This window comes from Bison bison, unplaced genomic scaffold (assembly GCF_000754665.1).
Source record: "Bison bison bison isolate TAMUID 2011002044 unplaced genomic scaffold, Bison_UMD1.0 scf7180017864222, whole genome shotgun sequence".
In the NCBI taxonomy this organism is placed as follows: Eukaryota; Metazoa; Chordata; class Mammalia; order Artiodactyla; family Bovidae; genus Bison; species Bison bison.
This window is the reverse complement of record NW_011494794.1, coordinates 1,015,826-1,027,195: the sequence shown is the minus strand read 5'-3', so window position 1 is coordinate 1,027,195 and position 11,370 is coordinate 1,015,826. Positions and strand designations below refer to the sequence as shown.

At 39.8% G+C, this 11,370-nt stretch overlaps 1 protein-coding gene and 1 long non-coding RNA gene across 3 annotated transcripts in view; one reads left to right on the top strand and one right to left on the bottom strand.

Moving 5' to 3' along the window:
• The window catches only part of LOC104992722, a 65,453-nt gene extending 64,970 nt beyond the window's left edge, over nucleotides 1–483 (bottom strand). The window contains exon 1 of the long non-coding RNA XR_825734.1: nucleotides 129–483. This is a non-coding gene — a long non-coding RNA (uncharacterized LOC104992722). The remainder of the gene's footprint in view (nucleotides 1–128) is intronic.
• Nucleotides 484–500: 17 nt separating this feature from the next.
• Nucleotides 501–11,370, top strand: part of TBL1XR1 (transducin (beta)-like 1 X-linked receptor 1) — a 178,942-nt gene continuing 168,072 nt past the window's right edge. For both annotated transcript variants that reach the window (XM_010845692.1, XM_010845691.1), the window contains exon 1: nucleotides 501–627. The gene's annotated coding sequence lies outside the window, so the exon portion shown is untranslated. The remainder of the gene's footprint in view (nucleotides 628–11,370) is intronic.

Here is an 11,370-nt window from a genome sequence, read left to right as displayed (position 1 = left end):
GGTGGGGGAGGGGAGGGAGGGACGGCATTTAGGGTGCCCCATCCCCCCTTTTTGCTCTCCCAGGCTTCTTTGAAATGCTCACGTGCCTGCCCACCCCCTACCCTTTCCTGGTCCCGGGGGATCCTCACCCTTATTATGTTGTTGTCCCCGAAAATGTGCACGTCGGCCTGCTCCCCCTCTTCCACCCTTCGTGCATTTACACCCCCTTTTTGTGTGTGGTGTGTGTGTATGTGTCTGTGGGGGAGGCTTTCAGGAAAGAATTTGCAGCAAATTGAATCAAGGAGCCATCATGAGGCCGACTCCTTTATAGCCTATTTTTAGCAGGGGAGAGGGCTTCGGTGCACGTTTTCTGGCGAAACCTGGGGCTGCGATGGAAGTCCGCGCCCCTCCCCCGGCGCGGCCCAGGCCCCGGCGCTGCGACCCCGGCTGGCGTGCGGGGGGCGGCTGTTGGGGCGCGCGTCCTGGGCGGGGGTGCGGGGGGGAGGGGCGCGCGGCCGCAGGGCCGCACTCCGGGACGTGTTTATTTGTAACTTGGAGCTTTTTAGCGTCTTGAGGAGACATTTGATAGAGCCTTTTTGAAGTTGGGTTCAGAAGTGTAGAATTGGCAAAGTTATTGCTAGCTTCCTGGTAAGTTTTGGGTGGCTCAGAGTCACATTATTTTCTGACAGTGTAAAGGCCACGTTGTGAGGGTGGTTTCTCGGTAACTTCCTCTTTGCAACCGATGTCATTTTTTGAACAGCAGCAGACTTTTATTTCAGTGAAATATTAATCTGAAATGGCAGCTCCAGGGAAGCCATGCGTGTGTGAGCGTGTTCAGTATTTTTGGAAGTTCCTAATTTGCTGAAATAGGCATCACTTTGCAGGGGCAACCGAGAATAAATTTGGGTTGTGAAAATGGTGTGTTTCATGTAAAATTTGAGTTGTAATGGCTTTTAAAAAACGCTCCCGTTCTTAGCTTATCTAATGATATTCTCGAAAATAATGTGGTGATTACGAATGACTAAAGTGTTGGAATCAAGTTAAAAACTAGATTTTTCTGTGTCTGGAGTTTGCTTAAACCGGTGGACTGTGCGAGCACCAAGGTGAAGAGTTTTAGTGCCTATATGATTTATAGTTGACTGAGGGAAGTTGACTGTTGGCTTTCTGGTTTTCCAGGCAAGACCCTTCTGTTGATCTAAACAAGCTTGCTCATAAAATATGGTGGGTGAAATGTAGGTTATTTTTAGTCTGAATGGTTTAATTCCCCCTCCCCCATATAATTAGGTAATCATTTCCCTCCCCCCTTTTTTCCTAAGACTCCTTTATCTGGTCGGATAATATGAGGCCCTGGTGGTGGTTTCATTTACTTAAAAAAGTAATAAATATCCTGATTACACGCTGAAGATACAGTGAGTGACTTTTTGGTTTTCCCAGTGTGGTTTATTTTCATTTTTGTTAAATCAGACTCATGCTGCATTGGTGTATTTTAGTAATCTTGACTTCCTGGGACTGTATGTTCTCACTCTTAATAAGTTTATAGTCTGGTGAAATAGGGCAGCTTTGTCTCCATGAAAACAGTGTGTATGTTGGGTTGTATCATGGGAGTTCATGGCAAGCAAGCTTCGGAAATTATCATTGAGCGCCGTTCTAGAAATAGCGTTTACCTGTGGAGGAGGGGCAGCAGAAAATATGCCTGAGAGTGGTTAGGCTTGTGATTTGTGTTTATACTTTTTGCTCTTAAATCGAGGTTTTCCTGCTTCTTTGGAATATGTTTTTTTTTTTTTCACCCCAATTCTGCTGTCTTGCACCATGTGATACATGTAATCACAACCATTAAATCCATAAACGACTACTATTTTTTTTTTTTGCCATTTGAGTTGTTACAATCAGACCTAGAGGGCAAAGCACTAAACCGAATGGGGTATGAAAACAATACGTACAAGGAAAAAGTTTTTCTTACTGTTAAGGAACTTAATTATTTGTTAATGCCATAAAAATTGTTGCAAGGGTCACCATTAGTTTTATAACAGGTTTTTTTATTCCCACGTGTACCAGCTTTGGTTGTTAGTACGGGGAACACCCGTGGTAAATGGGATGGCCCCTTGTGAAGGTTATATTTTTTCATTGGTTGTTTCAAAGAAGTGTTGACTATTTTAATAACTTTTTTGCACATGTTCAGAGATCTTTGTTAGGTCTGTTCTCAACATAAGATTTATCATAATTACCACGAGAACATGCCCAGGAGGAGAATAAGAAGTAACTGCTTCCTGTGTACTGGGAGCCTTTCTGGCTAATATTCAGAAAGGGCAGAATGACTATAAACATAGGGGTTACTGATAAGAGATGAGACTAATGGACCTTTTGAATGACAACCTGTTGAACAAATATATCTGTTCATATATAGCAATGAAATATAAGTACAACCTTGTCAAATGGGTAGCTGATAAAGGGATTCATCTCCAATTTACTACAGCAGTTATTACTACAAAGAATTTCTGACTTGACATATTTTGAGGAAGACATAATTTGTTGAATTTATTCATTTTCTGTGTTATTTGTAGAAAAAGAATTGAGAAGAATGTGAATAGTTGTAAGTCAGGGGAGAGAGATAGCAGAAATATTGACACTGTCTGGAACTTTATATTTTTCTAGTACATGGAATTTGACTCATTTCAAATGACATTTATAGTGTAAGTCACTAACATGCAAAAAAAAAAAAAAAAAGCAGTACACCGCCACAGGACAAAAAGGCTAGGACCCCAGGGCTGTGTAGCAAACAACTGGTAAGAGTGTGGTCTGGTTTGGAGACCATATGTTGGTATATTCTATTCTATTGCCAAGAGATACTTGAATTTAAAAACCTATGTGAGAAAGGCTATGCTGGAGAGGTTTACTGTTCACCATCTCTGGGTTTGGACTCCCTAAGAGTACCATTAATAGCCCTTTTTGCAAGAGTCCAAGGAAAGGAACTCTGCTTGGGCTGTACTCTAGGAAAGGTGTGAGGTGCTTTGCTACGTCATTCATACCCCAGTCTAATCCTGAGCTGGGTAGTATTTGTGGATGCTAAAACAGTGAGGTGAAGATAAGTTAATTCACTTGTTCAAGGCCACAGAAGGATCAAATGATGCACTAGTATTCAGACCTTTGTTTGAGCCCTAGTCCGTTTTATGTCTAGATGACTTTAGCTGGGCCTAAGTTTTGTCAGTCGTATCTGTAGGTATCCTTTGAAAAACTACTGTTTTTAATGAAGTTTATAATTCTATAATTGGGGTTGCTACTAACTGGGTCACATCATTGTGTAGATAAATGAAATTCATAAGGCTCATGTATCATTGGCTTAACTCTCTAGAACTGTTTATTAGTAATAAGATGTAATCTTCTTGTCCACTGCTGAGTTTCCGACTTTAAGATTCACTGCAGTGATGTAGCCTCTCCACATACTGCCAGCAGAAATAAGGAAATGTGATTCCATACTTAAACTTAAGAAGGAAAAGCAGATCCTCAGAGCACATATTTCTGAAAACTCGTGTAAGAAAAATCATAAAAGTCATTTTGTGCAGCTTGCAGGTTCTGTCAGGCGTTCTCAAGGTGAACTCCCCAGCTTCAGACTCAGGCTTCATCCCTTACTAATTTTATCACCTTGTGGGAGCAACTCCACTGTGTCTTAGTTTGCTCCTCTGTGTAGTGGGACAGTCAACTTCATAGAGTTGAGCAGATGAAGAGAATTATCTATGTGATACAACTAGAGATTATCATCCTAAGTGAATAAGTCAAAGAGATACATACTGTATGATATGCGTGAAATCTAAAATACAGTACAAATGAATTATCTACAAAACAGAAGCAGACTTCCAGACACGGAGAGCAGACTAGCCTCTGCCAAGAGGGAGGGGGAAGGAAACGGATGGGCTGGGAGTTTGGGGTTGGTAGATGCAAACTATTACATTTAGAATGGATACACAACGAACTACTGTATAGCACAGGGAACTATAGCCAGTCTCGTGGAATAAATCTTAGTGGAAAAGAATATATGTATAAAATGTGTATGTGTGTATAATTGAGACACTTGTTGTACAGTAGAAATTAGCACAACAATGTAAATCAGCTATTGCTGAATTTAGTTGCTAAGTCATGTCCGACTCTTGTGACCCTATGGACTGTAACCCGACAGGCTCCTCTGTCTGTGGGATTCCCCAGGCAAGAATACATGGAAGGAAATGAGTTGCCATTTCCTCCTCCAGGGGATATTCCCTGTTTCTCCTGCATTGGCAGGAGGATTCCTTACTGTCGAGCCATTAGGATACTTTGGTTTAAAAAAAAAAAAAGTATGTGTAAGTTTCTGAGAGCAGTAGCTGACAAAGAAGCATTATGGAAATGTAAGGTGATTAGGATGATGATGGCTTTGGATTTGAAGTTTGCTTCTTTGCATTACATTTTATTTACTTGTTATTTAAGTAGGGGCATAATGTCATAGGAAGTATTTAGCAGTTTTATTTCCTGAATTCTTGGGCTAAATAGTTGACATATGCTTAGCGTAATTTATTTACTCCTGAAGTTGTGACTTAAGGCTTACTTGAAGCATGAGGCTGGGTTGTAACTAAGTGGAAGCTTAGTTCCACGTCTGGTGTAGGCAGTGGTGGGTCTTCTGTGTGTCTTTGTTGCTGTTCTTCTGTTGCTTGGACTTGGACCTTTTAATTCTGCTTGAACCATTTGAAACCTTTTCTAACTCTTTTTAAATAAAGAGAGATTTAATTTTTCGAGGATGGATCCGCAGTGTCTAGGATCTATCTGTTTTTTAAATTGGAGTGATTACTTTAAGTAGGTTATTTCCTTCAGTCTCAACCTTTTATCTGTGTTAGTGTTCTACATTTTCAGCTGCTATCAAGACAGTTCCGCTTGGAGGTTCTGTTCCTTTGAAGTATCCTTGAGCCTTATTTTCCCTTCCCATTTTTTGTCACTCTTAATTCAGCAGTAGTGTTAACTACTACTAGAATTCTATGTGTCAGGACCACAAAGGTGCTTTGGCAGGTACTTGTGACTGAGTGACTGCTCTTTTAATTACCAACTGCTTGGAAACAGGCTCAGGTAGCAAGGAAGGGGTTGCTGAGAGGGACTTGAGCCCAATGTGTCTGACTTCTAGGCCATGTTCTTAACTAGCAGTCTCCTCTCGGTAAAGGAAGGAATGAATGAATGGGTTTAGGTTTCTGGGTTATTGCTTTACTTTTCTGGCCGGGTGCTTCGGGCAGCCTTCATTCTATCTTCTCTAACTGCCGACAGTGTAATTCATTTAAATATTGGTTCATCATGTCAGTTCCCCTGCTGAAGAACCCATTATGGCTTCCCTTTGCCAACTGGATGTAGTTCATATGCTTCAAGTCTGGCCTTTAAGGCTCCATTCTAACCTGTTCAGCTTTATTTCCCACTCTTCGCCAACTGGGATTCTTGCTTGCCTGTCAAATAAACACTGCAGTTTTGTCATACTCACTACTCGCCTTCGTGTGTGCTGTTCTTCCCTTTGTCCTTTTTATAGCCTGGTTTCAGTCCCACTTTCATGAGGCTTTTTCTGGCCATCCTGACTCAGGCTATTTTTTCTCTGAGATTGGATTGGATTTAATGAATGTCGCAGACTCCGTAATTATTTATTGTTTTGTGAGAATGTGTCACATTGCCTCAACTACAATTAGATTTCTTGAAGGAAAGGACCATTTTCCTTAGCTGCTCAGTCATGTCCTACTCTTTGTGACCCCATGAACTGTAGCCCACCAGACTCCTCTGTCCATGGGTTTCTCCAGGCAAGAATACTGGAATGGGTTGCCATTTCCTTCTCCAATTTTCCATAGAGTATGTAGCAAAATTCTTGACTTTTGTACTATACTATCTTCATGATAAAATGGATTGCTTCTATGAGGGCCCATGTTTAAATAAGAACAGTGACAGTCCTGTTTCACTCTTGGTACTGTGTCAAGCTTCTTTTTGAATTAAGCCTTCAAAGTTTAGTTATACTATAGTCACATAACCATTAATTTGAATTTTGATGTTGCCAGTGTTGACAAGGAAGGGGAAAAAAAGAACCTAGTCATTATTTAGAGTGAAATGAAAGTGGATAGTTTTATTCTCTTAATCCTGGGATAGTAGCCACAGTCCTGGTGAAAAGCCTAGTCTAGGAATCATGTCACGCTAAATTGGCTTTATCTGATTATATTTGTGTTGTTATGAAACTTCAGATTTTTGGATTTTATTTTCTAATTGTCAGTTTTTTTTGCTTATTGTTTTCTCAGTAGTATGTCTAAATAAGGTTATGTTTTTAGCTCTCACTATATGTGACAGCCTTCTGACCACACTGGAATCCCATTTGAGCTGTTACTATGAATGTGTTAACTATCTATCATACAGGGTCAATGGGTTCCGTCTCCCAGAGGAATGTCATTGTAACCATCTCTTTTCAGTAGTTTTCTTTCTTTTTTTTTGGCCATGTGACATGTGGGACCTTAGTGTCCCACCTACTGATTGAACCCGTGCCACCTCGGTCAAAGTACAGAGTCTTAACCACTGGACCACCAGCGAATTCCCTTCTCAGTAGTAGTTTGTGGTAAAGAGGTGCCAATCCACCTGGGTGATTTATTCTAAAGGCAACTATCTTGGTATTATGTCTTTTTGAAATTTTTAACATTTAGAGTTTTAAGATAGAAGGTTTCAGTGTCAAAATAAGTTGAATGTTACCCTGCTTTGTGAGAGCTTGGATTCACAGCTCAGAAATAGTACAGTCAGACCATAAGGGTCATGCTGGAAGATCAGAAGTTCCATTTTAGTAAATGGAGAGTTCCAGAGGGTTAAGGAAGGTATTTATGTGAAATGGTCAACTTGAGGAATAAATGAAGAAGACTAAGTATTGAATGTTTAAACTGGGGAGTTTGCCACCTGTTTCCCTCTTTATTGAACATTTCTTTCAGGAGATAGAATTTAATACAGAAGAAAACACAGCAGTCAGGGGTCAGAGATGGTCATTCCAGTGTCGTCTTTATGTTATTTTTATGTGAAATTGTACTAGGGACTCTCAAACTTTTTTTTTTTTTCTTTAAACAAAGGTGAGGTTTTCTGTTTTTAAGTAATTTAAAACAAAGAATTTTTGTTAAGGACTAGATATCAATCTGCATCTTTGTCTGAGATCAAAGTTGGTACCGTTGCTTTCCTCTTTTTCCCTCCCTCACTTCCTTCCTTCCCTTCCGCCTTCCTTCCTTCTGCATTGTATCCTGAGTGATAGGCATCATAACAGGGTGACCAGTGCCTTGGTTGTTAGTGGATGTTTGTGTTTTTGTTCTTAACTGCTTATGTACCTGAATGGTGGATAGCATTTTAATGTGGATTCAATATTAAGTGAATTTTTTGCCTCCCCCCCCCCCCAACAAAACCGTAGTTATATGGCTAAGTCATTTAGTTTCCAGAAAGGTATAAGAGGATAAGATGAAATGCTTTCTAAAGTTTGCTCTTTCATTCTACCGATACTTGTACAATCAATTCCTATATTAAAATTCTGAGATTTTGTTATTTAATTTTGTGATTTTTTTTTTTTGAGAGCTAAATTTTCTTAGTATATTGGAAGACTGAAAAATCTACATCTTACATAGAATAATAAATAGGAAGTACTTGACATTAGTGTAAGCAAACACCTTGCCAGAGTTTAACAATTAATAGCATATTTTGGTGGTTACATTCAGCTGCTAATGGAGCACGACTTAAGGGTTAGGGAGAGGTGTTTTATGCTTTCCCCTTAATTTGAGCAGGCTAATTGGGTAGAGTGTGTACTAATTTTGTTCAGTTTCTATTTTGTGATTGTCAGATGTCATTAACTGGCAGTGTAAGGCAATTGGGTCATCTACTTCTGGTTTGTGAAATAAGGTAATGGGAATAGATAATGAATGAATTTCCTTAATATTTTTTTCATTTTCTCTATGATTATTTTATAGGATAAAATTTATCATATGTGTGTGAATTTTTAGATGCTGTTTGTAGCTGTATCAATGTTTTTTGTCATCTTTTATTTTAAAATGTATAATGCAGTATACTTGAAAATTTTTTACCCACTTAAGTGATGGATTTTCCCTAAGTCACCTTTGTCTGTTTTCCTTAGTAAGCAAATATATATTTGGAGATCTTAAACTGGGGTTTGGAGTAAAGCCTGTTGCTCTATCAGGGAAATACCAATAACTTTCCTATTCTTGTGCAAAAACTAACAAACCCTTTTTACTTCTTTGACCTTGGACTTCTATATGTCCTGCCAGCAGAGGTCACCAGTTTTAACACCTGGTGAGAGATGTTTTGTGTGTACTGTTTCTATACAGATTTTGTTTAGATTTGATGTTTATAACTTTCTAGTATTTTTAAGATCTTCTCAAAGATACATTTAAATGAAAAAACATGGAGGCAGAAAAGATCTTATACAGTTGTCTGCCATTTTAGCGTAACAAGAGGGGGAGGAACGGAGAGGACACGCAGGGTGGAGTGTGCGTGTGTGCTTGTGTGTGGTGTGTGCGTCTGTGTGTTCCAGCTGACTCCAGCAGGACACACAGGAGACCAGTGACAGGGTTTGGGGAGTGGGGTCGAGGTGGGGAGATCATGTGGTCAGATGTGGGAAAGACTTATGTTCATCTTTAGAACTGCTTGAATTTTACTATGTTATTATTACCATTTCAAAAAAAGTAGCAGTTGTGAAAGAGCAAGACATCCAGTTAAGAATTCTTTATCTTCCTAGTTCTTTCAGTTTGAACTGTCAAAAGAAGACAGAAAACTGTTAATTTCTTCCATGCATTCCAGTTAGTTCTTAAAGAGCTGGAACTGTATATATTTTTGTGAAAACTTATTTTTATTTTTCAGATTTGTTGGCAGAATTAGTCACTGAATATGATTAAAATGTGTTATTTCTGTGTCATGATTGGGTCATAGGACCAGTGGAATTGTTTAGTGATAGCAAACTGATGATTTTTGAGTCATGTCCACGGTTGATAATTTGAAATTGACTCGATGCACAGAGATGTTGGCTACAGCAGTGTTGCCTGATTTCAAAAGTGTTGTTTTGTCAGGGCTTTGGAAATTGGGTGAAAGTGGAAGTTCTCATAGTTCAGTAGTTAATTTCAGTAATTATGATAGTCTGTGGTATAATGGGATTTGTGGAATCGTAGATTATGATATTGCATGGATTCTAACATTACTTGTGAGTTTGGATAAATGTGTTATTGACTCCAAGGAGAGAGCTATATTAGATCTTGATACTATTTTGGGTTGCAACTGGTGTCACTTGTAATTGTGTCAATTGTGATTGTTCATTAGTTGTTTACCAGTAAAGAGTCTCGCCTTGCTCTGTGCTCATAGTTTTCAACTTAAGCTGGAACAACCTCTGAGAAGATAGCATCTGTTTATGTGCACCGCGTTCTGCGCTGTGACCTGATGCCACCCTTTCCTGAGGGCCGGGCCTCTGTCTTCAGCAGTGAGAGGCCTAGGTAGGCTCTGTGTCTGATCTTTGGCAGTAAACTCTTTCTGCAGGGTGTTACGGTGGCAAAAGCTCAGGCTCTGGAGCTCAGCATCCCTGATTTGAATCCTGTCTATCCAGCTTATCGACCCTGGCTTGCCATAGTCTGTAGGGTTGCAGAGAGTCAGACACGGCCGAAGCGACTCACTCAGCACAGCACACAGCACCCCAGCTTATCAGCTGTATGGCTTGGGAAAGTTATGTAACCACTCCAGTTGGTTTCCACTCTGACAAATGGGAATTTTTCTCTGTAGAGCAATTGTGAGGATTGAAATGTGAAGGCAGTTGTCATGGGGCCAGCATATAGGATATACTCAAATAAATGCTAGCTACTGCTTGGTGCTTTTCTTAGCTGCAACAGCAACAGCTGAGGAAAGAGACAGAAAAGTGACACTCCCCTGTAAACTGTCATGGCTTTCTGTGGCAACTGCAGAGAATGGGATTGTTAACATTTCGAATTCAGAGAGCTATGACTGGATTTGGCGACTGAGCGTTTGTTGCTCACTCTAAAATGAGGATGTGTATTGCGGAGCTTTGTTGTGTCTCTAATACATATGTTGTTTTACAGTGATGTTGTGATGTTTTACATTGAATTTGGTCACTTCTTGATAAGATGCATCAAGAGAAAACAAAGTTACTACTTTTTAAAAACAGTAAAATCTTCCTGCTTTTTTGGGGTGGAATCACTCTTCTTTGTCTCCAGTCTGGGAGATCCAGCAGTGCTCTGGCTCTCAGTGGACACTGCTTGGATGATTAGCCATTTCCAATGCTAGTGTTATACAGTCTGCAAACTTGGAATTGGGCTTTCACTAAGAAATACATGAGTATTTTACAGCCATACACACCCTGTGTTATAGGTAACATAGGGTGTGTATGGGTGTAAAAATAAGTTTTCAGGAAATTGTTCTTGCTCTAGTATGTGGTACGCACTCATTTTCTACACTCTTTCATTTATAAACATGCTTTTATAAACTTGTTAGCTGATTTTATTTTACAAGTAATAATTTCATTATTCACTGGATTTAGAATCAGTACTCAAAAATCGGAAGCAAAGTATTGCTCTGAATGGTAGGGCATAGATAATTACAGTTATTGGTGCTCATGTCTTTAGGTAGTATTCTGAGGCTCTGTTAGGATTCTGAAGTTCTGATGCCCCAATTTTTGTAAAGTATACATGCAAATCGTAAGGAATTTTGGTTGCTAATAAATGTGAATATAAACTTTTTTAGGGGTAATCTGCAAACAGCTCTGGATTAAGAACCCTGGGTGCGTCTCATAAGAGTGTTAATTATTAACAAAGGAGTAACCATCATACCAAGTTTCTTACATCTCATCAGGAAGGAAATAATGGGTAATTGTTTTGTACTATTTAAAACTAACATATCTTAACATATTGGCCACCTGAAGTTACACGGTTTGATTGAAGATTAAGCTTCCTTCTATGACATCCTTCATTTAACATCCTGGCCTGTGCCCACCGGTCATCTGTTTCTGGCACACACCTCTATTTGACTGAGTGTTAATTGTTGATTAACACTGTCTCAGTGCGCATGGCCTTCCTTGAAGACAGTTGCATTTCACTCATCTTTTCCTCAGCACCTGTCCAATTCCTTGCACAGTGCAGATGTTGCATTCATGTTGATCTGAATCCATGAAGCTCTCTGAGTGAGGTACAGGTTTTCCAGTATAGACCCTGACTTCTGAGACAGTGATTCAGACATGCAGAAGTAGAAAAGGGATCTATCTGTTAGGTAGGTAGAATAGGGGAGAGGAGTCCAAAATGGCGGTGGCTAAAAGACAAGGAAGGTCAAAGGAAGGTCTGGGACCAGAGTGAAGACTTCAGGCAGAACAAACAGCACTCCTGGCTA